Source organism: Copadichromis virginalis, linkage group LG10 (assembly GCF_057382275.1).
Source record: "Copadichromis virginalis isolate Kocher_CV1m ecotype Utaka linkage group LG10, C_Virginalis_male_GT1.1, whole genome shotgun sequence".
NCBI classification, from domain to species: Eukaryota; Metazoa; Chordata; class Actinopteri; order Cichliformes; family Cichlidae; genus Copadichromis; species Copadichromis virginalis.
The window spans coordinates 24,401,240-24,428,427 of record NC_140627.1 but is presented as its reverse complement, the minus strand read 5'-3'; the positions used below and the strand labels follow the sequence as shown (position 1 = coordinate 24,428,427).

General features: G+C 36.4%; 1 long non-coding RNA gene across 1 annotated transcript in view; it reads right to left on the bottom strand.

Annotated features, from left to right (window-relative positions):
• Window positions 1–291: 291 nt before the first annotated feature.
• LOC146700527 (uncharacterized) overlaps window positions 292–27,188 on the bottom strand; it is an 80,114-nt gene continuing 53,217 nt past the window's right edge. The window contains exons 2-3 of the long non-coding RNA XR_014922588.1: window positions 1,496–1,735; window positions 292–503 (exon numbers count right to left, since the gene is read on the bottom strand). This is a non-coding gene — a long non-coding RNA (uncharacterized LOC146700527). The remainder of the gene's footprint in view (window positions 504–1,495; window positions 1,736–27,188) is intronic.

Sequence of the window (27,188 nt, the reverse complement as noted above, 5' to 3'; positions counted from 1 at the left end):
GAAAATGTTATAAAAAACATACTTAGAATAGAACTTAGAAAACACATGAAATGTTTAAATTGAGAAAATATATTGTTTTAAGAAAAGACTAGCTTGTTTTGATCAACACATCCCAAAAGAGTTGGGACAGGGCCGGTGTTTCGCACTCTTCTTGTAACATTCTGTCGACATCAGTTATGTGTTTTTAACAACTCACCGCTTGTCAGAAATGAAGTCGTAAATATTGTAAGACACAATCATAGACAGACTGATGTAACCCTGTCAATGTGTGCATAACCTTTACAACCAGAGATTTTATGGTATGTTTACCAAATTGCTTAATAATAATATAATATATTATAAATATAATAATAATGCTGTGTTCCTGCTTAAAAGAAAATGTGTCAACTTTTCACTGTCATAAAGCATAAAATGAAAAGAACACACTGTTTACTCAGAGGTTGTGTAGAGTTGATACTTTATTCTGTTATTTACCTCTAGCAGCTTTCTGTATCTCAGTCACACTGGATGACCATGGAACGACAAAGAAGCATTATTTACTATATTTTTAATTACTCTACATTTTCTCACAGATATTGAAACTCTTTAACTTGCACTATTGACCTACTATGAGCCAATATAATATTTTTAAATGCAGACTAACCACATTGTGCAATTACTTTCAGACAAAATACAAACATTGATGCAAACTTTGGTGTAGCTCTAATTCAAAATGAGTATTACTTTAAAAAAAGAAGAAGAAGAAGAAGAAGAATTTGTCTTACTGTCATAATGTATTTATGTTTTCACTGTGGGTATGAATAATTTGTAAAATATTATAATTTTATTTACATGTTATAGAATCGCCAAATGTTTTGAAAAAATAATTCTGTAATGAATACATTGTAAACATTAATTTTTTTTAAAACAATTACTGCATATTGCGTTCTCTTTGAACTGTCACTTGTATTAGTATCATCCTTGATTGGTATTTTCTAAACTACATTTAAAATAATATACATAACATATTTTAAAGTATTATCACTTAGCAGCCTGTAGCAACAATATGCCTCACAGCTTGCTATGAATGTCAAATCTTTCTCTTGCAAATCCGACAGTCACTAATTCAGACCTTTTTTTTTAATTGTTTTCCTCTCTGGATTTATACCCACAGCCACTTTATTTGTACATATGTTGAACTCCTCATTAACATAAATGTCTAGTCAACCAATCACATGGAAGAAACTGAGTGCATTTAGTCATCTAGACAGGTCAAGATCTACATCAGAATTTAAGTGGCTTTTCATGGCATGGTTGTTAGTGCCAAATGAGCTGGGATTTTCCAATGTAGAATAAAGCCATAGAAAGATAACAGTAACTAACCACTCATTACAACCAACCATTTCTGAATGTACAACATGTCAAAACTTGAAGCAGTCTCGATTTCATTGCACACTAGTGTCAGCATTTCCCTGCCCTACTACCAACTGAACATGATTTAAATTCCTAATCTTACCTGAGTATTGTTGCTGACCATGTCTATCCCTTTATAACCACACTGTACCCATCTTCTGATGGCTGCTTCCAGCAGGATAACACGCCATGTCTCAAAAGCTCAAATAATCTCAAACTGGTTTCTTTAACATAACAATGGCTTCACTGTACTCATTGGTCTCCACAGTAACCAGATCTCAATTCAACAGAGCACCTTTGGAATGTGGTCGAATGGAAGATTCACAGCATGGATACGCAGCCCCTGTTAGGGGAGATGAAAGAAAAACTGTGAATATATAAAAAATTACATGTGCAATTATAATTAAAATATAATCCCATTATAAAGGACAGCATTTTACCTGATCAACAGAAGAACTGAAAACAGTCAATTATAATGTGTTAAAGTGGAGACATTGCAATAATCTTTACTTCATTTTTATCTTTAATTTTAATCTTTATCTTTAAAATCGTGAATATGTTTGAAACAAACACAGTCACTTGGTTACATACCATGCACTGTCCATGAAAGCTACTTGCACAGTAGCTCGCTCTATATTGAATTCAATATTCAATTCAATCAATGAAAGCCATTGAAGAATTCATACAAAGGCCACTAATTACAATTAGCCTACAACAATAACTATTATACTGCAGGCCAATACTGTCAGCGCTAACAATAGTTAATGAGTGACATGTACAGAAGTGGACAAAAGATGTTTTTAGTCAAAAGACATAAATTAACAATGAACCACACCACACTAAGAACAAGATGGATTGATTGTGATAGATTTTTTTCCCCCCAATCAGAAGACTCCTGTGAGGGCTTCAGGGCAGATCTTTTGGATTAACACATCTCAAGTTTAAGGAAGCTGTCTTATTCTTATTGTTATCACTTCCACACAAGCTCAACCTTAATTGGACAGTGCTATAAAACTCTGAATTTTGACTGTACAAATTTAGATACCAATGCTAAGTCTCTTGCGGCATACAAGGCACAGAGCTACTTCCTTCATGCATTTTAAGTATGTGTTGTCAGAAGGCAAAAATCAGAATTTTAACATTTTTGGGGTAGGTTTACATTCTAAATAGAGAGATTGGTTGAAATCTGTCAACAGCAACAAGATTGAGAGGTTCCAGGGACAACCCACAGTCTGTGTCCAAATCCTATGTACCACCGCCAGAACTCAGAATCCCCTCCGATTAAGCCTAGCCAACTGACAGATTTCAGTCTTCTGTCACTTTCCCTCCCTTCATCCTTTTTTGCCATTTTTCATTCACTTTCCATTCCTCTGATCTTTTACTGTCCCTTTAATAATATTTGCTTGTTTTTCAGCTTTCGTTTTTTTTTTTAAATATACCTGCTTCTCACATGGTGGCATAGTGGCATCCCCAAGCAGAAGATGTGGACATTACAAGAAGAGTGAGGGGGGTGAGCTTGGTGGGTCGATCTGAACTTGCACACAGCAAGCCTCACTTGGTGCCAGGGCCTTGCTGGATGCCAAGTTTTCTGTGTGACTGTGTGTATATGGACTCTTGGCAATCATTGTTAGCCAAAAGCCAAAGTCTGCCTCTGTGCAGACTTCTGCATGAATCTCTTCAGGGGCTCGCAACCTTTTTTTGGCAAGGCAAGGCAAGGCAAGTTTATTTGTATAGCACAATTCAACAACAAGGTGATTCAAAGTGCTTTAAAGAGACATTAGAAACAAGAACAAATAAAAAGCATGATTTAAAATTGATTAAAACAAGCAAATAAACTAACTAACTAATTAACAAACAAACAAACAAACAAACAAACAACAGTATATAAAATCAAAACAGATAAAATCAGAACAGTAGATAAAATCAGTAGTTAAATGTAAGTTTTGAAATTTAAGCTTAAAGTGTGGATTTGGTGCTTTATTCAAATGCAGCTGAGAACAGGTGAGTCTTCAACCTGGATTTAAATAAACTGAGTGTTTCAGCTGATCTGAGGCTTTCTGGGAGTTTGTTCCAGATATAAGGAGCATAAAAGCTGAATGCAGCTTCTCCGTGTCTGGTTCTGACTCTGGGAACTGATAAAAGACCGGATCCAGATGACCTGAGGGATCTGGATGGTTCATACTGGGTCAGGAGGCAGATGAGCCCACATTGATGGCGAGAAATTACAACAACTTATAAATGATTTAAAGACTGCACTTTAATACTATCTTGGACATATTCTGTTTCTTTTCCAGCTGCAGTTACTCTTGTTATGTAATAACTATAATGATTACTTCTCAAGCATCACATTTACATAATGACCTATGACACAAAAGAGACCACATTAAAAAGGAGGAGGAAATAAAATACAAAAATTAAAAATCACAAAATCAAAGACGAAGAGTACAAAAAATAAATATAAAAATAAATATAAAAATAACAAATCACAACAGAGCCATATTCACTCCAGCTACGTATTTGTCCTGCCCATTTTCAGCACAATAGGCTGTTAAACACAGCACTTAATTTGAAAGGTCAAATTGAAAGAAGGGAGAGATAAGGATTTGGTGTACCAATGAGTACATAAAGCGCCACCATAAAGCATTACCAGTATTTTAGGTAATGTTTCTGTCTTCTTCACTGCCCTCTTACACTGTCTCCCTCGTCACTTCATCGCTCTACTCTCTGTCACACAAGCACCCTCAACCACAAGTACAAACACACTCCAGAGGAGCCAAGGTCAACACTCACTCACAGATGTACATCTGTAGATGGCAAGTGATCTGAAAACCAGTGACACAGACTGGAAGATTTGAGGCGACTGGTATAAAAATCAACAAAGCTGCAGTGGTTAATCTTTGCTTTGATCATAAACAGTGCAGCCACACTGTTTGGATTTTCTTTTCTTTTCAATACAGATGCTTATTATAGAAAAAATTGCAGCTTCTAAGATTAGAGCTGAGTGAATGGAGTAAATTGAATGAAATCTCTGTGGGCTTCATAAGTTTTCATACCTTCCCCACTGTGGATGAAAACACTTCCAGTATCAGAAAAACGTATAATACACTGTAGCATTTCCACATAAAACCAACCTGCTACACTACAGCAAAAATAGAGCTGGCAGTATGGCAAGGTTCGTTACCTTATATATTGCAGTCTTCTGCACCCAGTCTTCAAACACATGATCTATCTGTGGCCTTTTAAGAGGAAATGTCAAATCAGCGCCTATGATGAGGTCTGGACGAGAACAACCAATGGGGCATCACTTTTACGTGGAAAAATAACAAGCGCGCCTATCCTCTGCAACGCACAAAAATGTCCATCGTCAGTCATTTAGTCTGGTATTGATTCTTAAAATTGTTTTTGGAGTCAGGAGATGATAGCAGGAAGTATTATAAATCACTTCACTAGTGTCAAAAAACCTTACTATGTAAGTTGTGGAAGTTACGGCATGGATGGGAAAAGTGTGGAAAAAATATTTTGGGATTTTTTGATTATTTTGTAAGTACAGTTATTTTTTTTAGTATTCATCATAATAAAATAACATGATGTTTAGAATCTCCAGATATCTTTCTCTGACTATATGAAGTCAGTACAAGCAACGGCAGTATCTAAAAGAAAGAAGCTCTATATACAACGCATTGACCTTCAGATCAATCTATTGTTATAAAGAAGAGGTCAGATGTGACATGATGCTTTAAATCGTCCTATATGCTGTCAATGCACACCACACTTGTGAGAATCATAGTCTCTAGGTTTTGAGGCTTTTTTGTCAATTTCTGAACAATAAATCATGATGTTACCCTTGAAGACTTTGGTGGATATAAGCCAGATTTTAATGGATTGTCAACATGAACCCACTCTACACCTGGTTTTATCCAAATTCATTCAAAACCTATTAAACTACTGTGGTTTTGACACATACACATGCACACAACCAAAAACATAAACTCCTTGGTGGAAGTAATGATGCAATGATAGAGCTATATTTTATTCTCAGTATAACACATACACACAATGATAAACACAGTATGTCCTACATGTTGCTGCCATTAAATTCAAAAAGAGCAAATATTTTTCCTAAAACAAGTTTTATAAAATATATCTACTTCTAGGCGTAAGCATGTGTTGCAGGCTTGCAGCACCAGCAATCACCATGTAAAAATATAAACAAAATTATTGTACGTAGTTTAAATGTTTGTAGTGTACAAAGGATTATTATAATTGTAGAATGATTTTGACATCCACTCTGCAAACAGAGGATAAATTAAAAAGTGTAAAAAAAAAAAAAAAGGTGAGTAAAGTCCAAACTTTATTAAGCCTTTCATCAAAGTGAAATTTTAAAAAAAAACCTGGCCAGCGTGTTCTCTGAGCTGCTTGGGGCATCCAGGCCCACACACAGTGAGGCAATGTTTAGAGAAAATGATGAAGCAAGAATGAGAAGGCAACAAGCCAAGCACATGAGAATTGGTATGGTTTACAGTACACTATCCTTACAAGAAGCCACTAAACTCTTTTTAAGGTTAGAGTCTGTTTCTATACTTTAGAACATATTCAAAACCTGGAATGTTTAGAGTTCAAAATAAGGTCTTTCAGGTGTATTTCCTATTTCAAACTCCACTATTATCATAAAAAACAGCAAAACACGTGTTCTGGGCAAAGAATATTACACTGGGTAGTTATCTTTATTTACAATTCCGCAGTTGTGTCTCTTTGCATTGGTATTTGCCAGCACAGATGAACAGAACACCCAGTACCCAGTAGCACATAGCTTGATGTAGATGATGCTGTACATAGGTCAAATGCTGACTGGGTAAAAAAAAAAAAAAAAAGCAGACTGGAACAGGGAAAGGAACAACAATGGAACTTACCTTAAATGACCTTAAATGGGTAAAGCACTGAAAAAACCCCATTAAAGAGTGAAAAATGTAGCACAATACCTACAGACAGTGGCTGAATTGTACTTGAAATGGACACTCAATTTCATTTCAGCTCTTTGTATGTTACAATTTCACTCTTCCCTGCAGCTGGTGAGGACCGACAGTAGCACAAGTAACATCAACCCACAGACACACACACAGTTGTTTGTGGCACTGCCACCCCCCTAGTGACACTAAGCGGCAACAACATGTGGATGATAGTCTGCAAAGATCTCTGCAGGGTGTGAATAGAACCATATTGGAGCCCTCAGGGAGTCCCCAGGACTGTCAGGTCTGAAAGTGGATACAGAGAAACATAAAGCCATCCTAATGTAGGAACTGCTCAAATAACAAATGTGTCAGAGAAACAGCCAATTAATTCTGTTTGTGAAATGCTTTTAAGTGGCAACAAACAGCATCTGTGCATGTATACACCAAACCCTATAGCATCATCTTTTCAATTCATTCCTAAATGTTGACCTGAATAAGGCCCAACACTTCAGTGTGAAAGAGAAGAACAAAATAGGCAATAGCGCTTTTTCAACATACTTTCATTTATCATAAAGCGCCTTGAAGGAAAATATAAATTACAGACGGAGAGAGAATAGAACTGCTGTTGGTCCAACAGCCAAGCTCAACCTCATTCAATCATACCAATGTCTGTGTTTAGTTTTTCATCTCTTCTTCCCCGTAATATTTCATACTCTCTCTCAATCTCCTTGCCTGAATACCTTCTGTCTTTTTTACCTCTTCTTTTTCTGTCTGTATCTGCCTTTTTTGTCTTTCAGACTACACTACTGTGTGACTGCACTTTCAAATATATCCAAATTACAGGAAGAAAAAAAAGTTTGGTGAGGTCCAACAGCCTGGAGATGTGGGGCTTTCTCCTGAATTATGCTATTTGTTTTCTCTCATTCCTGATGGCCTGGTGGGGCTTGCTTTCAACATTTTCATACATGTCCTGCAAAGGCAAGAACAGAGGGGGTGAATAAAAGGGCTTGTGATGGTTTGAGGGGAAGAGAGGGACGGAGAGAGTGTGAGAGAGAGAGTATCATTTGTTTCTATCCTTATCGAGAATAAGTGTGGTCACAAAACTCAAACTAAATCCTCTAAAAAGTAAGACAATTTGGCCACGTTCTTACTTTAGACCAGGTTTAGAAGTTCGGTTAAGATTACAAAGATTCTCGCTAGTTGTATTGAAGATTTTAAATGCTATCCCTCTGCCAGTGATTACAAAAAAATATTATCCAAGGCAAGAGGATCTTTTGCCAAAAGATTTTGGCAGAGTTTGTATCACCAAACATTTTTTTTTGCACCAATTTTGTCATACAATCATTCTCACACGTTTTTTAATTAAGGACACATTTGAAAAAGGGTATTGTTTTAGATTTTTGAATAATAATATAATATTATCATTTGATTATCTAGGGCATTTTAAAGGTCAGTAGTTATTTGAAGAATACTGTGTAAATGTGGTTTGGTTAATAAGGAAACTGCCACTGTTTTTTTTTTCTTTCAGTTTTGCAAACATTTCACATTATTTACAAAGATTAGGGAGCACATTAAAGGCCCAATCTGTGAATAAAAAGAAAAAAGCAAGAAAAAGCGCTTTTGTCCAGATGCTCAACATGAAGCTGGAGTTGGCAGCTTCAATTGGAAACAGATAGCATGGCACTGTTCAGTGGTAATCAGATCTGATTTGCCTACCAGCACCACTAGAACTCAACAGTTATCAGATTGTGTCTCATTCATTTAATTCATAAAAATGAAAAATGCACGAGATGTCCAACCAAGAAGTAATCCCACATATAATCCCAAAAAATGGCACAGTGACTTTTTGGGATTTCTGCTGGTAGCCTAACACTCTCACATAAATGACATGATTCCAGGAAAGAATTAAGATAATAAGCCACCCTTTGCAGTCTATGTGTGTCTTTGTGAGTGTGTTTGTGTGTTCCTATTTGTGTGTAAGTTTTACTACTTTACTATTTATGTATTTAGTCTATGTGGAAAATCTGATTATCCTGCCTTATATCCTCTCTTCTTTGTTTTGATTCATACATGCATTTCAAATATTGTTTTTCTTGTTGTCTAGCCTGCACTACTGAGAAGAACCTAGAAATACAATAAAAGTAACTGAAAACAGAAAAATATCCTTGATTTTTAATGTGTTAACAGTAGTTGCATACAAACCTACCACAACCAAAAGTGAAACCCTTGTATAGTGGCATTCTCATTCAATATCTATCCTTCAGACTGGGTGGTAATTTACTGAATGTCTGTTTATGCACTCACCAACCAAGTTATTACGAACACCTTTTCAAATTTTGGTTAATCCAAATACCTAATCGGCCAATCTTATGGCACCAACATGTTTATGTGATCTTGAACATTGGTGTTGGTGCCAGATGGACTGTGCTGCTGGTCTACTGGGGTTTTTCCACACAACCATCTCTAGCATTTACAGAGAATGATCCAAAAAAGATAAAATATCCAGTTTATTTATGCCAGAGGTTAGAGGACAATGGTCAGACTGCTTCAAGCTCATTGCAAGACAGCAGAAATGGTGTACAATTATATATTTTGAGTGGTAATATTGACACTGAAAAGAAAATACAGTATATAAATTTTAATGCCACCCACTCCTAGTCAAGAGTCACACCAGCAGACTAACATGTACTAATTTGCAATGAACGATTGCTGAGGCTGACAGCAATATTAATAATTTTGCAGGTACAAAGTATGTGACAAAAGTATATTTTGGCCTAACAATAGCGCTAGAAATTTATTCTAAATCATTTTTTGGCAACATGGATGTTAAATATATGAGAAAATACACTTATAAGCAGGAATAAGGGAATCAACAAAGTCATCCCCTGGGAACCAAGGCCATCTGTGTCAGCTGTCATAGTGACGTCTCCAGTAGCTGCTGAGAAATTTCACTTACAAACAAAGATTTTTATCTCCAATGGGATTTTTTTTGCTAATATTATAAATAATTATTTAGTATGATCCACCATCTGCAGAATCTGTATCTCAATATTGCAGCAAATTGTTTAAAATATGTTGATCTATAATCAGATGATGGACCAATCTACACAGCTACCACATCCGTAAAATATCTTATTTTTATGATACTAGTCTTTTTATTCAGGCTTTATTAAAATAAACCAATAATAAAACAAAAATTTGAACATCAACTGTCAGTGACAGATATAAAAATATTTTTTAAAAACATTGTACATCTTATGACTGCGTGCATAAAATTTGTGTGATTTAGTGCAAAAAAAGAAAATGCAGTATCTTTTTACACTGTGTCCAAGGTGTATGTAAATGTGTGTATTTATGTGCGCAAGGGCATATGCTAATGTGAAGTGTGTGTATTTTTGTGTATGTGCTAGTCCCCACTCCTCATGCAGCGCTGTCACCCTGACTCACAGCCAGACACATATTTCATGGCTTGATGGTTTCTCTGTGTGATGCCAGGGCCAGATAGCTTATCTGTGAAATCCTCCTCACTTGCCTGGAGTTTAGTTCAATAAAATGCGGGAAAGAACAGCCATTGACAAAGAAACCCCAGAGAGGAGAGAAGATCAGATACAGGAGCCAGATACACTATTCAGGTTGGGAGACTCAGGTCAGACTAGGGCATTAAAGAGGCAAGTAAGCGATAAAAGCAACATGTAATAAGTGTACAAAGCATTCATCTACATCACGCTTTCTGTAAAGTACTGCAGTTTTGCTTTGATTTTTTGTACAGAAAACAAAAAGGAACAATGATTTCTCCATAATTTTCAGATTTATCTTCAATTATATTTCAAAAACAATGTTTACATTGTGTAAAAAAAACCGATTTCGTATATCAAATAGTAAAACACATCTTATGTGTAAGATGTGTTATGGATGGATGGATGGATGGATGGATGGATGGATGGATGGATGGATGGATGGATGTTCTTAACTATTCACTTGGGCATTTTTTGACGATCTCACCTCCATCTTTACTTCTGAAGCTTAGGTTTTAGCTACACAGGTCCAGAAACTGACACATGAGCCTTTGTCAACTTCCAGTTCCTTTTGAAAATGTATATTCCCCAACCAGTTGATAATAGATTGTTGGAGGTGGCTGGCTGTTGCTAGGCAAAATTGGTTGCAGAGAGTATGCTGCATCGTGAACCTCTGATTGCTCTGCTTGCTAGTAGATTGACAAAGTGGCCTATAGATTGCATAGAAGATTCCAACTTGTCTGCAACCCCTCTCACTCTAATAAAAAGTTCACCTCAAAGTAAAAGTTGTGCTTTACTGCTAAAGAGATGCAACTTGAAAGGCATATGCTCTCCATTTCCAGTTTGTATTGCATTCTTCACAGTTTTACTACCACTTCATCAAGTAGTCTGTGAGTCTTTGGAGACAAGTTGGCATCTTCCATACAAACTACATTAAACTGCAGCAATTTTCTAGCAATCAAAGCAATTACAGGTTTTCATACAGCATTGTATACCTTTTGTTTACAATTTCATCTAGTAGCAGAAAGCAACTGCCTGTAACCTGTAACCACTCGACAACTGGTCAAAATCAGTGAATACTTCACAAAAAAAGGGGGTCGGGTTTGTTTTTAATCTGTCATGTATGAAGACAATTCAATTAAAGTATTACCGGCTGAGCCAGAGGATTGTGGAGTGGACCAGAAGTTCACCATTGACAAGGTGTTGAGGAATGTGTTTGAACAAATTTGATCTGCAGCAGATCCTCTATGCAGCTTACACAGCTTAAAGGTTCTGCTGCTAAAGGCTTGGTGCCAGATACCACAGCGCACTTTTAGAAGTCTTGTAGAGTTCATGTTTCATTGGGTCAAAGCTGTTGGCAAGATACACTGGAACAATAGCACATTAGAAAGGGATGGTCAAATGTTTTAGCATATCAGTGTATATCTGGTGAGTTTGTAAGTAACTAAGGGCACAAATATGCAATTCCAGAAACTAAAAGCTCAAGAAGTATACTAGAAGACCAGCGGCAGGGGGTGCATTTATATCAGTCAATGCAATCACTGTATTTATATGTTTTAAATAAATAAAAAAAAATTGATCAGGACACAAGAAGTAAAAGCAGGATAGTGAAGGACAAATGAGTCATGTTTTGCATATGAAGGGCACTGAAGAGGTATAAATGACTCTTCTTTTAATGAAAATAGGTGATAAATTTGCCATAATGTACCACTTATTCTCCTATTGCCATCTATTTTGAAGGATTTTTGGGTCAACCTTATCTGTGTGTGCACACACATACACACATAGCTGGAGCTGAATAAAACTCTGCAGTAACACACACACACAAACAGAGAGAGAGAGACATACAGGAATTCAATATCACTGCTTCAGTTGCTGTGAGATGCTTTCCCCACTGGTGTGCACACACGCACACACAAAACTTCAGCCAACTTCTCACAGTGGCATTGTTCAAATACACAACTGCCCTAGCTATGATTAATTCATTATAAGACGAAGCATAGTATATGTTGTCTGTGTGTGTGTGTGTGTGTGTGTGTGTGTGTGTGTGTGTGTGTGTGTGTGTGTGTGTGTGTGTGTGTGTGTGTGTGTGTGTGTGTGTGTGTGTGTAAGGGGACAAAGAAAAAAAAACTGTAGGGGAGAAGAGAAAAATGCGAAAAAGATGGAAAAAGAGAGGGAGGAATGGGGAGAGAGGGGAGATTCAGAAATGTAAAAAGTCAGCGTATAAAAAAACAGACAGAAAAAAAGAGAGAAGAGGGCATGACAGGTTTGGGTTATTAGTGCTCCCTAGTGGTCAGCTGGCGGATTTATTCATTTGATTTATTACACTGTCCCTGCTCTGGGATTTCATGTTTGCTCCCACTCACATTATTCTCATTTTGTATTTATCATGTGTGCAACTTCGAAATTGCTGCTGCCATCGACTTTGAGCCTTATAAGTAGGCTTGATATATACCCATCCCCACTCCACCTCCATTCCCACACCCACAACAAGAGTCCTCTACACATCATCAGTTCCCCACCAGCTCCCCTCAAGCCAACTCAAACATACAAACAACCCAACAATGAATTCTGAGACAGACTAATAAAGGCAATTGTGTTGATGTATGTAGCTGTTAGGCACGGCTACTGTGCGCCAATGGACAGTATTTTGCAGACTTCTATCCCCATTGTTCCATCTGAAGCAGAGTTAGGAAAACACTCCATTTATCGTATGTCAAACAACGGCCTTGTGTTTTCATATAAATGTTAATGCTCTCTCCCCGTGCACACTGTTTAGTCCAGGGGGGTTCTCTCAATAAAAGGAAGAAGGAACCGCAGCCGAAGGAAGAAAGACTACAAGGCAGCCGAAGAATAAAAAAGTAATCCAGCTTTTCACTAAAATCCTGTTTTTCAAAATGTCACATTGGATTAATAAAGGCCTTACATGGTCATGTACTTTTGTTTTGTCCAGCTGAGGAAACAGGGGCATGAATGAGAGGATTACAAACATGGCTGCACACAATTTCTTAAATAAAAAATGTATTTTTTGTAGAGTTCATAACTCTACAATTCTACCAATAATGCAAATCAAAATATATTAAACACAGGGAGAAAAACATTACAATTTCACTGTACCTGCAACTGTTATGCAGGTAATACTGGTGTGCCACAATGACGACTACGTTTCACTTAAGTCTAAAGGTTTACATGCTGATAACCTTTACAGCAGCCCCATTGTTTTAAGTCCTTATTAAAGCAAACCTCTAATCAGTCAATCACATGTAAGTAACTCAGTGCATTTAGGCATGTAGGTATATACCCATCTTCTGATGTTGCTTCTTGATGAACAGGCAAAAAGCATCATAAAGTTCATGTCTTCTCATATTGGTTTGAGTTCAGTCGACTCCAGTGACCTTCACAGTAACCTAATCTTAATCAAGTAGAGCACAATTGAGATGTGGTTGCATTGTGGATATCCAGCTGAAAAGTCTGCATCTGTCATGTCAATATGAATCAAAATGTCCGATGAACATTTCTAGCACCTTGTTGAATCTATGTTATGAAGAATTAAGGAAGTTCTGAAGGCAAAAGCAGATCCAACACCGTACAACCAAGGTGTAACTAACAAAATGGCCAGTGAGTGTATGTAAGTCCAGACCTGTTGGGCTTCATCACTGCCTGACACAGATAAACACATCAAATTAAACTAGCATTGGGGTACATCATAGTAGTTCTATCTTCTTTCTATTGATTGGGACTAGTTCGGCTACTTGTAGTGTAGCTATGTGGGACAAAATGTTTACTACAAGTGTAAATTAATAAAATTATTGTATTACTTTAATCATCTAAAATTTCGAAGAAAGAAAAATTGAAAATGTTATTAATAATCTTAAATCCATTGAACTTGACTGTGTGGATGGTAAGATGTCCACACCCAAAATATAGTCATTGCACTGTCTTAGAAGTTTAACCACCTATTTTGATGCAAAAGTATAATGTCCAATTATCAAAATAATTTGCAATCAAGGGTTTAAGATTCAGTGCATTTTTCATTTCATAATTTCATTTCATTTTCCATCGTTTTCCCTCATTCAGAACACGTAAGAGGAAAATAAATCCAAACTAGCTCATATTTAATACATTTAGTGTTCAGTTTGTCAGTATTATTCATAATCTGATTCATATACAAATTTTACTGAAAAAATCATGGTGAAAATGTATTTTCTTTTTTCAAAACGTTGTAATTCATTGAAAAAAATACATTTATGACATCCAAAATCCCTTCTGTAAAAACTAATATAATATTATGAAGCTGACTTTCTCCAGTTATAAATTATTTTTATAAGTACATTAGTTTTTTGGGTTTTTTTATTACACCACTCATTTCTGTTTTGTTAACTACTTGGGTTAAGGCAGTAGGTGTTGTACACCCTGGACAGGTCCTAGTCTACCAGACACCTAATACAGACAGAAAACAGACACATTCACAACTAGAGCCAATTTAGGATCACCTGCTGACCCAACCTAATGAGAGAAATGTCACATAACATTTCAGAAATCCTGTGATGCACAAAGTTATTTATTTACTGTAATCATGCAGGGAGGCTTCAAAGTGATCTTTGTTTTTTGATTTTCCCCTGCGTTCATTTCCCAAGTTTTGCAGCTGTCTCATTCACTGAGTTCTTTGTTCCATGCCAGCTGTTAACTCCTCTCGACAAACCATTACCACATTATTTTATACTTGTCTTTCCTGAAAATGCTGCAATAGCCTTGGAGACAGTCTGGCATGCTAGAATAAACATTTCATAATGGAACTATTGATTTGCTGTGGGTATTTTTTTATTGCAGGTAAAAGTATTCTCAAGGTGATGGGGTAATAATATGAAGGGCTTTTTTATTTGTTTATTTATTTATTTTATTCAATCAATGAAAGCTGGAGAAGAGGTGAGGAAAAAAAACAGATAAAGGAAGAATGAAAACAACAAAAACAAACATTGTCAGTGCATTTTAATTTTAAAATGACCAATAATGTCATAATAAATGAAGAATCTTTTAATCTTAATAAGCTTAGGATGAGTCAGTTTATATGAAAAAATCATATAAAGATGGATAAAATAATCACTGTGAAAAATAAGTCATTTGGTATGAGTCTGATTCTTTAAAATCAATTGTGGTCTGGCAATTGTTTGTTGAGAAGGAAGAAATATTTTCAACATAGCAAAAGGAAAGCATATCAAGTCACAAATAAATAAATTATATCTGTGCTGCCCTGCACTGTTAGTGTATGTGGATTTTATTTCAAAACCTGCATCTTTATTTATTTATTTATTTTACATCAAAGGTACAGTGTGTAAAATTGCTACATGTCAGTAGATTACAGTCAGCTGAATTTTTCTTTCTTAGCCCTTCCTACTCAAGTTTATAATTCTAGTTACGGTGGCAGCTGTTGAACAAATAACTCCCACCTACACTCTAGTGAGTGTACGCTGTCAGTTTGCTGTTTACCTCAGCTGTCAATATGCTGGGTGTCCATGTCTATTTACTCTAAAGTAAACTTTATGAAAGGACGGTGGTATGAGATGATGACTCACTGAAGCTCACTTCTCTCTGATCAGCAACACTGAGGTGAGTTGTTGAGGATATCCTGAACTTTACTGTTAGCCACTGTTAGGTGCTGTTAGACAACATTAGTCATAGTTTCTTTGAAGTGGAGCTAGCATCGTGTTTATCAGACTGTTAATCAGAAGGAAAGTGTGACTTTTAGGACACTCAAGCCAAACTTTAGATGAAACATGATGAGATGAGATAGCCTTTATTTGTCAGTTGCAGGTCAAAATTTAGGAGGCATAAAGTTATCTTATAACGATTTGTCATTGTTTTTAGCCAGTTTGTTCTCAGCTGACCAGAGATGGGAGGACCACATGTCAAACTGCTGCAATAAGTAACTATGAAAATATCAGAAATACATATTATTATATATTACAATACAAGCATGTTTATGATGCTTATTTATTTCTATTGCTGATGCCTATGTTTAAGATGATGCTTGAGGTGAAGAAGATGAGGTGGAAACGAGAGAGGAGTGTTAGTGGAGGAGGAGAAAGACATAAGGGGAAAGAGATGATGAACACATGTACAAATATTAAATGGTCGCATAAAGTTTAAAAGAGCTATTTGTGATCTTTAAATTAAAAGTAACTTATAAGGCATGACACCAACAGTCTCTAGTCACATACTTAAAAAAACGTTTGTTTGTGTGTTATCAGAGCATTCTGGTGTATATATGTGGTACATTAGTGGTCAGAAAACACTTGGCCAATTGTAACCTTTAAATAGAACAAAGTCTTGTGTTGCTGCTGGCAACAGCAGTGGACCCAAAATATTGCCCATTGCCATCTAAAGTATTCAAAGGCCAGCTCAAAATAATCCGCAACTAGAGCAGAAAATACCAATAATTCCAAAGATCTGGAAGTAATTATTCATCACTGAAAGTCTGGAACTCCGTACTTGACACCATCCCCACAAACTCTTCAAATCTGTAACTTGTAGTTTTACAGAACATTTAGTAAATGTTACAGAATGGCATTTTCCCTGTTTTTCTTAAATCTCACCTCAACAAAATCAAAATAACTGGTAATAGAGAGATCTATTTCAAAATTCTTTTTTCTTTTTCTTTTTCTTTTTACAAATAACAGAAAAAATACCTTTCAACTTACAGTCTTTATTATAAGTACCAGTTTTGATAATCACATCAAGAAAGTCAACAAAACTATTCATCACTTAAAAAAATTTTATGAAAAGTTTGTAAATTAAACTGACTCTGGAAATTCGACCACGCTTTCATATCACGCATCTAAGATTATTCTAATTGTCTATTTGCAGCAGTCTCCAAACAATCAGATTGTGTGTGTGCTTTGTAGGTTTTATCTTGCCTTGAAAATCTATACAGTTTTATGTTTTATTTTCTGTGTTGAGCACATTAAGTTTATGAATAATGAAACATGCTATATACATATTATCACCACTACTATTACATAAGTTAATATCTAATGAGCCAATCTCTGTTATTGGAATGTAAACAGACAAAACGTTTAACTAATTTGCCTCAAGAAGATTTCAGATTGGCTACCTGAGTAATCCAGCTTCTCAACTGTTTTAGCAGTTGTTTTCTTAAATAAAAAACAAAACAAACAGTTTAATAAAAATTTTATTTAAAAAAACAACAACATGTGAAGAGGTCTTAACATAACATGACAGTGTTCTCTTTATTATGAGCTTTAATGATCATGGCAGACATCTTTAGGTATTCACTACCTTGCAATGGATAGCTTACGTCTATGACGACAACCTCTTACAGCAGGACACACCAGACCGAGAAACCTCAAGTGGTTTGGGAAGCCACATTAAAGCCTACTAAAGAAAATGTATTCCCTTCATCTTTCTCTCACTCCTTTAAATTTTCTCTACTATCTCACTTGAAAACATGTTTCGCAGTATTTCACCCCCTCACCATTTTTTCTCTCTCTGTCTTGAAAACCCTCTTATTCTCTTTCTTATGCTTCCCAGCATTGTGCTTTGATTTTTCACCCCGCCCCACCTCTCTCTCCCTCTATTTCGCAGGCTCTCAGGGTGCTTTGTATCCCCCAGACACAATACCATCCATTCATATTACATCAAGAGACAGTGACACCAATTATTTGAAGGGTCCATTAGGCTGCACAACCCCATGATCCAGAGGATGAAGGGAGAATAGAGACAGATGGACAGAGAGCTGGGAGAAATATGAAGGACATTTGAGCTTAGATTAGGGTGAAATTAGATGTAGAAGGTCTGGTGAAGTTTCGAGGGAGGTAAAAACTTCAGTGGACCAGCACTTGAAACTGTCAGATCATAATAATTAATTGTCATCAAAAATAACTGAACTCCAATTATGACTTTGATGTTTGCAGCAAAAACTCAACAATGGAAAAGCTAAAAGACAAAACCAAGACTGCTGCCTCTAAATCTTTATAATTATTATTATTCTGCTCTTATATCCCGTTGCTGCAGTAGGATTGCCTCAAGCTCAAAATTTTCCCTTGTTAACTCATAATTTTTAGTTTAAGTTGTGAATTGACTAGGCTTTGTTTCTAATATTATTATCTGAGCATTAAAAAAGGACTGCACATGTGTAAGTATCATTGCAAAGCAAACCTTTACATCGTACTTCTTAAAGGGCATACACAAAGCAAGCTGTCAGCTGGCACCTGCAAAAGCAGATATGATTCTGTGTGAAAATCAGACACTGTCAAACCTTAGCACAAGAAGAGTTCCTCAGCATTAGCCAGTTCACCTGATGGTTGAAGTTGACAAGTAAATTGTATGTGTTTTGCTTTAGAGTGTGTTATTATCAAGTTCTTGACTAGACATTTAAATCTAGCTGGCTTTGCTGGTTGTGGCAGTGTTGCCAACTCCTCAGTAAGGAAAATCGCTATTGGTTGTCCTAAAAGTCGCTAGAAGTTGCTAAATGACGTCATCGCCTAATTTGCATAATTGGTCATGCTAATCTAATTGTAACCTATGTTGTTGGAGAGAGAAATAACATCGTGGAAGAGACATAAAGTGAGTAAAAAACGTCCTAAATGCATTTAGAGTTTATTTAGAACTACAAATTAAATTCACTAGAACTAAACAAATTAAGAGTGAAAGAGTAAAAGAAGAACTGACTGCGTTACAGCACCCGCTGCTTGTTGAGAGTAAAAGCGATACGCGCTTTCACGTCTTTTTTTAGTGACTTTTTTTTAGAAAAAAAAAAGTCGCTAAGGGGTCTGAAAACTCGCTAAATATAGCGACAAAGTCGCTAAGTTGGCAACACTGGGTTGTGGACAGAACTATAGTTGGTTAAACATGTTATTCTTATTGTATTAATGTGCAATGGAAAGTCCCGGTTTAAAGATGAACACTGCAGGCTTGTAGCCCTTTCAGACAGCTGCAGTATCCTCTCTTCTTCCTTTGTTTGTGAATTGAAGTTGTAAACTAGCAAGGGGAAGTAAGCATATGAAAGCTGTGCTAAACAGCACTATTCTGTTTTTTTAAAAGGTAAAAATGTTAATATTATATTTCAATTTTGTCAGAATAAACTGGAATGCAACCGAGGAACCAAAGTGTTGAGTAACAATACGCTGCATCGTGACATAAATGTTAGGGAATAAAATATAAAACCTACAAAGGCAAACCAAGGCTACTGTGCTAGCACTGCTAGGATTAGCCAAAGTCTGCAAACTGTTTGGAAAGTTATACACAGTTCAAAGTGATACACATTTCAGCAACATGTAAAACATAAATTTATTAATTGTTTCATATAGCTCCCAAAACACTGATAGTGTTTAATTTTTATTCTCTCATTTCAAAGACCAACATCCCTACTGCTAAGGAAGCTAGCCATCACATGTGACAGACTAAAGTATGGCTAATGCAACAGCTTTAATGACGATTAATTTACTGTTGGCTTAATTCTGGATTAGTACTTTAATCTTGTTACTCATACTTTTGTAGAGAGGTTTAATTGCTTTATTGCTTTAATTCATGTTTCACATATCCAGCTGCAAACTAAACATTAGATTTTTACATTTACTATAATCAGGGTAGGTAATGATATATTGTGCAATATAAATTTCCTAGATGTCCACTCCCCAGAGATGTTAAAAAAAAAAGGTGCACACATCATTAGACCTACAACACACTAAAGGGGCACCCAGATGACTTTCCCAGTGCATTTGTAATGACACTTGTGCTCCATGTGGACTCAGAACTTGAGACTCAAGTTGTACACTCGATCATCACAGCCACAAATATTAGTAATGAGTGGAGAAAGAGTAGTGTTTGTAAATCTAATATTGAACAAAAACATATTTAAATTAGATAAAACTAGAGAGGTCATATGTGAATTTATGTCATCAGAACTGAAGATTATAGTTTCTGATTTCAACCGTATACTTGTGATAAATAACCAAATGAATTGTGACCATGCAAAACACTGTGTAGTCTGAGAGATTAAATAACCATTAGTGCCACTTTTGGTTTCTAACTTTCATACTGTAAGAAAAAAGCTCCGCTCTTCTTGCATTGCATCATCTTAAAGAGCACACATCCTCTTCTCTTCTATCCTTTCGTGGCATATTTATCACTCAAAATTTGTTCTCTCTCTCTGGACTTGCTGCTCCATTTCTCCCATTTTGTGTGGGCACTAAGTTTTCCTCTGAGGCCACTGTCATTGTTTTCCATTTGGGATGACTCTAAACTCTTCAGGCATCTCCACACAGCAGAGAGGGAGATGGGAAGACAGGGAAAGGGATAGAGAACAGGGGCCAAGTCTGGGAACCAAGGATCTGTAGCCAATCTACCATGATGCTTCGGTCTGCAGTTCTGGGAGTGAAGTCAATCTCCTGCTTTATAATTTCGTTACACACATTCAAGCTCAGATGTACATGGACACACACAGCCGCAAGTCCTACTTTTTATTACACATGTGTTGAAAGTGCTGCGACACACGTCCACCCACTTAAACTCAGCTGAAAATGTCACTTTTTCCACTCTTTTCCTTTGGAAGTTAGAGGGCTTAATCGGCTACAAGTTTGGTGGAAGTTTTAAAAAACTGCAGAAGTGAAAAAGAGGGGAAACACTGTGGCAAGAAGGTGTGACATGGGGGATGTTATCTTTGAGTTGATTTAAAGTTGGTCTGAACATAAGAAAATAAAATGAGAATTTTAACCCTCATTTGGGGCATCAAATAAATACTATCAAACAAAACAATGTTTGGAGATTTTATCTTAGAAATTAACTGATTATCAAAACTATTAGTGATTATTTTCAGCTTTGAGGGGTAATAAATAGGGTTAAATACCAACACATATATACACACTTCCAAATACACACAGATATATATGGAGGATCCATATACACTTTAATTTCCACTTTTTTTTACCCTTTCAAAAGCTGAGGAAATACGTGTCTTTGATATACAGTCTATGGCAAGAACAGAAGCAAGCACATACACACAGATATACACATAAATAATAGGCTACAAAAACACCTCATGCTGCAGGTGCCAATATTGCAGGTGGCAGGTAGCATGTGGTGTGCGTCTGTCAGACACAAATGACAGTGTGAGACTTTGTAGAGCAGTGTTGCTGATGCTTACAGCATCACCACATAGCATAATTATAGAGCAGACTGTCTCTAAGCTGTTGCATCTCTTCTCTCTTTTACATGCAGGTAAAAAAAAAAAAATCAGCCTTTGACAGCTTTTGTTTTACAGTCGTTTATTTTCAAAGCCAGAAGTTGCTTGACATCCCAAAAAACTATAATATGAGGGGTTCTGTTGCAGAATCTCCCACTGTTTTGGGTTAAGTTAGATTTAACCCAGCTATTGAAAACAGTCCACCAGACAACAGACAAAAGCAGATAAAAATGATGCATCAAACACAGCTGCTATACCCCCTGCAAATACACAACCTAGTAAATCTAATAAGAGCCTATTTAATGGGTCAACCCTATGATGGGGTTCATGATGTATGGGGCAATCTTCTGCTCGTTCGCACCCTGCAGCACTTAAGCCCTTTTGACTGTTTCCACAACATCCATAAGGACAAGCTCAGCCTGAGAGCCACTGGCCTAGATGAAGTTGGTAAGGGTGGAAGTGCGGTGGGGAAGAGGAGCAAGTTAATGAAAAGGAGGGAGAAAATTTTAGATAACATCTGTGGTTAAAGAAAATAAGTTTACGACTAGCAGTGGCAGGTATTTCCTTCTCTGAGGCACTAAAACGCCAGTTCTTGAGAGCCACCAATTTTGAGGAGTAATGCATAACACTGGAATACTGCAGCTGAACTGAATGTGGCTGGAATTAAAAAAGTATAGTTGCCTCAGGTTCAGACCGCCAGCTGTTCCATCCCCCTAACAAGTATTTGCTCGGTGATTGGTATTGATCATACACACTATCAGCCCCCTGCAGGGGTAAGTTTGACTCAACTGAGATAATTATTTAGTGTTAGAAGCGAGCAAAAATCTTTATCTTTTTCACTCTAACTGAAAATCTATCTTTCAACCTAACAAAGTCGACTAAAGCCAAACTCTGGTGTTTACTAAGGAATTACCAGTCTGAATTCACCTCTCTACTTGTCCATGGTGTGCCACTCCTCTAACCCTATTACAGCTGGCACAAGCTTTGTTTGTTGATGTATGTTCAGCAGCATTTGCAAGCATCAATATACCTTTTAAGATGTATGTTATTCACCCATTTTAGTATAAGTTCAGACCAAATCATGCTTTTTAAAATGGGTCAGGGTTAAAAAAATTCTATCAAGTCTGTTTAATAAGGGGATTTTCTATACTAATACATCCAGGGTAAAGTCACACTGCAGCAGTTACTGAACATTGCCTCATGGTCCTTTTGGAGTTCTTCATGTTTAAAACACTCAAATCTCCATCCTAAAGCAAATCAGTTATTGATCATTAATTTAAATCTCGAGAATGAATTTTAAACCAGCAGTGGATTTTCATATTTCTGTCTCATCCAGCTTAACTTTTACTCCAGTCATACTTTTTAAACTTTTCCATGGACTGATATAAGGCAGTGTGAGTGAAGATGATGCAAGCTTCTTTTAGTTTTCACTCCGTCCTTTGGGTAGTCACTTTGTGACAAATTTATTCTACATGAAGTAGTTCTTTATTTTAAATTTTTAGTTTTCATTTATCGTGTACATTTAATAAGCATTATTTTTGCTCATCAGAAAGTATAAATACATCTCACTCCGACTGAGTTAATTTTATCATGTGATCACAGGTTATATTATCCAACAAGGCAGACACACATAAAGCTCCTTGCCTGTTTGTATCCATCCTTTACATTACTGTGAGCTTGTGGGTATTGTTGGTAAAGGCTTATTTCTGCTAATAAGAAACTGTAGCTCTCTCTGTTTTAAGGGCATGTATGTCTCCTGTTAATGTAGTCTGTGTGTGTGTGTGTGTGTGTGTGTGTGTGTGTGTGTGTGTGTGTGTGGTACACTGGTTTAACACATTGTGTTCTGGCATGGAAGCATGAAGCAGGAGACAATACTGGATCTCTGGATTATTTAGTATCAGTCACTGTCATACAGAAATGCAGAGAACCATGAGCTGTGTGCGGTGCACGTCTTTTAGGCGTGGCTCCTCTGATAAAGCACAGAATGAATGCCTTTAACCAAGAACACCAGAGATTTCTTTTGCTGTTAGTGATCAGGCTAACTTATCATGCTAGCATTACAGTTGTATCACTGTTATATAACTTTGCAAACTCAGACGTCTGCAATACTCACATGGTCAAGCTTTTTTCCTGGTGGTTTGTGCATATGCATAGTGGATAAAGCTATGATCTTTCACAGTAAACCGATGGGAGACCAGCAAGTGAGGCAAGCTGCTGGTGGCTCTATTCTCACTGCACTGACATGAGTTATTGTCTGTACTTTGTTAGCAAGTGGACAAGCTTCAGTGATTTGTCATTGTAACAGATGAGTTTCCTCTTGCTAACCACCATGGCCAACGTGTGTGATGTAGAGAAGATGGAATGTGTTATTAACTCATTTAATACTTTATCTAGGAACTGATGATGATGATGATGATGATGATGGAGAGTGGATTGCAGCTCTGACCATGTCTGGTGTAATAAAACAACCAAATTGACCAGGTGCAGCCTCATCATCACTTTCAGATTAGCATCTATGAGAATGTCCGAATGTAATATTTTTGACCAATTTTTTTGGAAACACTTCAACTTCATTTTTCATTTACATTTTTAATTTTCCCTGTAGATATTCACAGTCACAAACAGTTAAGCCTTTTAATTCTGCTAAAAACAATTTTATATTAACACATTTTAATATCCTTTTTTTTAATGAAGGCATAGGTCACTGCAAATATATGATTTATAAAATATGATGTTGGATTATAGAAGAATATAAAGTATTAAAAATGAGTCCAAACTTAAACATATGCAGTAATAACATTAATCCATTTAACACTGAAGGGAAACCATTTTCATTGCATTTTTAATTATATTTGCTTTTGATTTCTTATGAAAAATCTGCCAATAACACTGTTTTAGGTGTACTGAGGTACGTGCGTGCGTGTGGATGTATGTCAATATGTGTATTTATGTATTAATGTGTGGTGCCCAAATTATGCCAGTCTCGCTGAAATAAAAACTATGAGGGAATGTGGTGATGAGGACTAAAAAGCAGACCAGTAGTTTGATGTAAAATGAATACTGAGGAATGGGCAGATCACAAAAAGTAATTTACTTTCTTTATATTAAAACATTAAAACCTTTTTAAAAATATTTCATTACATAAAATTGTATGCATCACATCATCACAGTGCAACAACATAACAAAGAACAGACTTTCCAGCTAACACAAGTAGAATCTCACTATTTCCTGCTCATCATTGCCTTGAAAGTGATCGCACAGATATCTAAACCCACTCACTTTCACACACTCAGACAAATGCAAGCACCTTCCTTCATGTGATACTGGCCACTCAGTGATGTATGTGAGGTCAGTGGACTAAACATTTTCACTCTGTGGCCTGCAGCCTGCAGGGGTCTGCTTGGTCAGCACAGAACCGCTCACCCTTATCAGCAGACAGGGAATACCTGCAGGACTGCCTCAGTTTGAAAGTCATGATAAGTGTGTCTATATGGTTAAGTGTGTGTGTTTGTGTGTGCCTTTACCTCCAGGACAAACTGAGAGAGGAGGCTGCTGAAGTGTGGGTTGGTGTGTGTCAGAGTATTATACAGAAAAAAAAAATCTGGAGTTTGTTGTGTTATACAGCAAAAAGTAAAATAAAATAAAATCCTTAAAAATCCAATGAAAGCAAGTCATATCTTGACTATCAAAAGGGAGCTGACAAGGGATTAAGGATAATTTTAACATTTTACTGGTTACATTATTAAATGTCATATAATAAGTCCAATCCCTGATTCTCTGCCTGTTGTTGTATTAACCATGTCAGATCTGGTATAACACTAAACCCTCATAAAGGCTTTGATACAACAGAGGCACATCACATTTATAGTAATTGCTAAGGATTTTGTGGGGATATACAATTCCTCAAACTTTTCATTTATCACTGAATATATGTGGATGATATTCTAAAAGGACAATAACAAGGAAATCCAACAACAACACCCTAATAAATGGCTGTAAAATAATTATTAGATCAGTAATACGCTTAACTTTTTTTAAAATGTCTTTTTTAATCCCTTTAATTAAATTTGGTTGCGATGCTCAGCCCCCCTCCCTTGGGACTAATTAGTCAGATCATCTAAAAAAAATTTAAATCACTTAAACATCAGTTTCAAAAACAATTATCAATCTCAGTTTTATTTCCCATTATTAGATAATGTCTTTATAGTAAACCCAACAAATATACAACTGGCTGATATTATACTGGGCAATACTGACTTATCACAGCCAGGCCCATATTAGTATTGGTTGTTTTCTTATATACTGTGATATATTGATTTTTACAGAACATAATGCTGAAAAAGGCTGTGGTGGTTTTCAAATTGTGTTATCTCATAGTTTGTCCAGAAGAGAGGCTTCAACGACATTTTAACAGTACTCTCAGCACTGCCTGCAGCACATATAGCAGAAAACCGCTTTTTCCTTTTCATGGCAACTCTACATCAAAGTCTGCCCCACATATTGTTTCAAGACTCAGATGGGACTCGTCACCCAGGCAACCTAGAAGAGAGTGGCCTGGAACTTGGAAACAAGTTGTAAAAACTGCATTTTAAACAAAATGATTTTTTTTTCTTTAGACCTAACCAAATAGCTCAAAGATGTGTACTATAAACTGAGATTAAAGTGTTAGTGAGATACGCTAATCTTAAAGTGATAGTTTTTAGTGTCATGAAGATGGTTCTTTCTTTATCTGTCTAGATCACCATGGTAACTTATAAATGTATAACCCATGGTCCTGAACAGGCTGTGTTCATTTTCAGTTTAAAACTGTGGCCACATTTCCATTAATTATTTTATTTACAGTATGCTCTAAGTGTGATATACATTCTTTGCTGAAGGAATGTTTTATATATGCGATATGTTAATCCATATTTTACTAACACCACTGAATAAAGGCCAGCTGAAAAGCTCAAACTGCATGTATTTCATTGTCACTAGAATTTTCTTTCATTCAGCTAGTGATGCAGAAAATGTGTAAATGTTTTTACGCTTGGTCTTTATGAGCTGCTAAGTCTTTTTTACACTGCTGGAATTACAGCTACTTGAACGCACATTAGGAAATTGATATGTTCTAGAATAATTACCACCAACAATACTTATCCATCAGTAAAATTTATTTCACTTTGATATAGCAACAAACCAAAGTGATTTTCAAGCCTCCTTCACTGAGCTGTGAGAAAGAGTCAGACATAAAAAAAAACCGCAAAGTAACCTTAAATGGTCCAATGTCTCAAAAGGTCATTATCTCAAATGTGCAGCAGTCATGTTAGAAATAACCCGCAGCTCTGAGAGTGCATAGAGTGGTATAAAGATATTTTTGTCTTGAGGTGTATATAATATACCTGGAGATAATATTCTATTTTGTATTAATCACTCACAAGATTAACATTTTTCTGCAGCATCTTATTTAATTTAGCTTCATTTTCTTTATTTACAGCAACAGGGTTGCCTTTCACAGCTATATTTTTATAGTTCTTATAGATCTCTATCACATTTTCCTCTATGTTAAACTGTCTTCACAGAGCTGGTGGCTAAACAAAACAAAACAGCACCAACAAAATTACACCTTACAGCAAATGCAACTTGAATAAGGAGCCAGTCAGGTCCATTTTAAAAACCTTTTTTCATTCATTCATTCAATAAATAATATAATATTTATATAATGATCGCATGTGAAAGACAAATTAGCATCTTGTGTCATATTTTGATAGTGATCCTTCTTTTCGTATCCACTTGTGTTTTTAATATTTCTCTAACAAGCTGGTGTTCTCTGAGCAAAGAAAATTGATTCTATCATAGTGAACACTTCAAAGGATAAAGCTGTTTATATTCTCTTCTTCTTCTTGTCTTCATAATCCTTGTAATCGGAAGGTTGCCGGTTCAGGCCCCGGCTTGGACAGTCTCGGTCGTTGTGTCCTTGGGCAAGACACTTCACCCGTTACCTACTGGTGGTGGTCAGAGGGCCCAGTGGCGCCAGCGTCCGGCAGCCTCGCCTCTGTCAGTGCGCCCCAGGGTGGCTGTGGCTACAATGTAGCTGCCATCACCAGTGTGTGAATGTGTGTGTGAATGGGTGGATGACTGGATATGTAAAG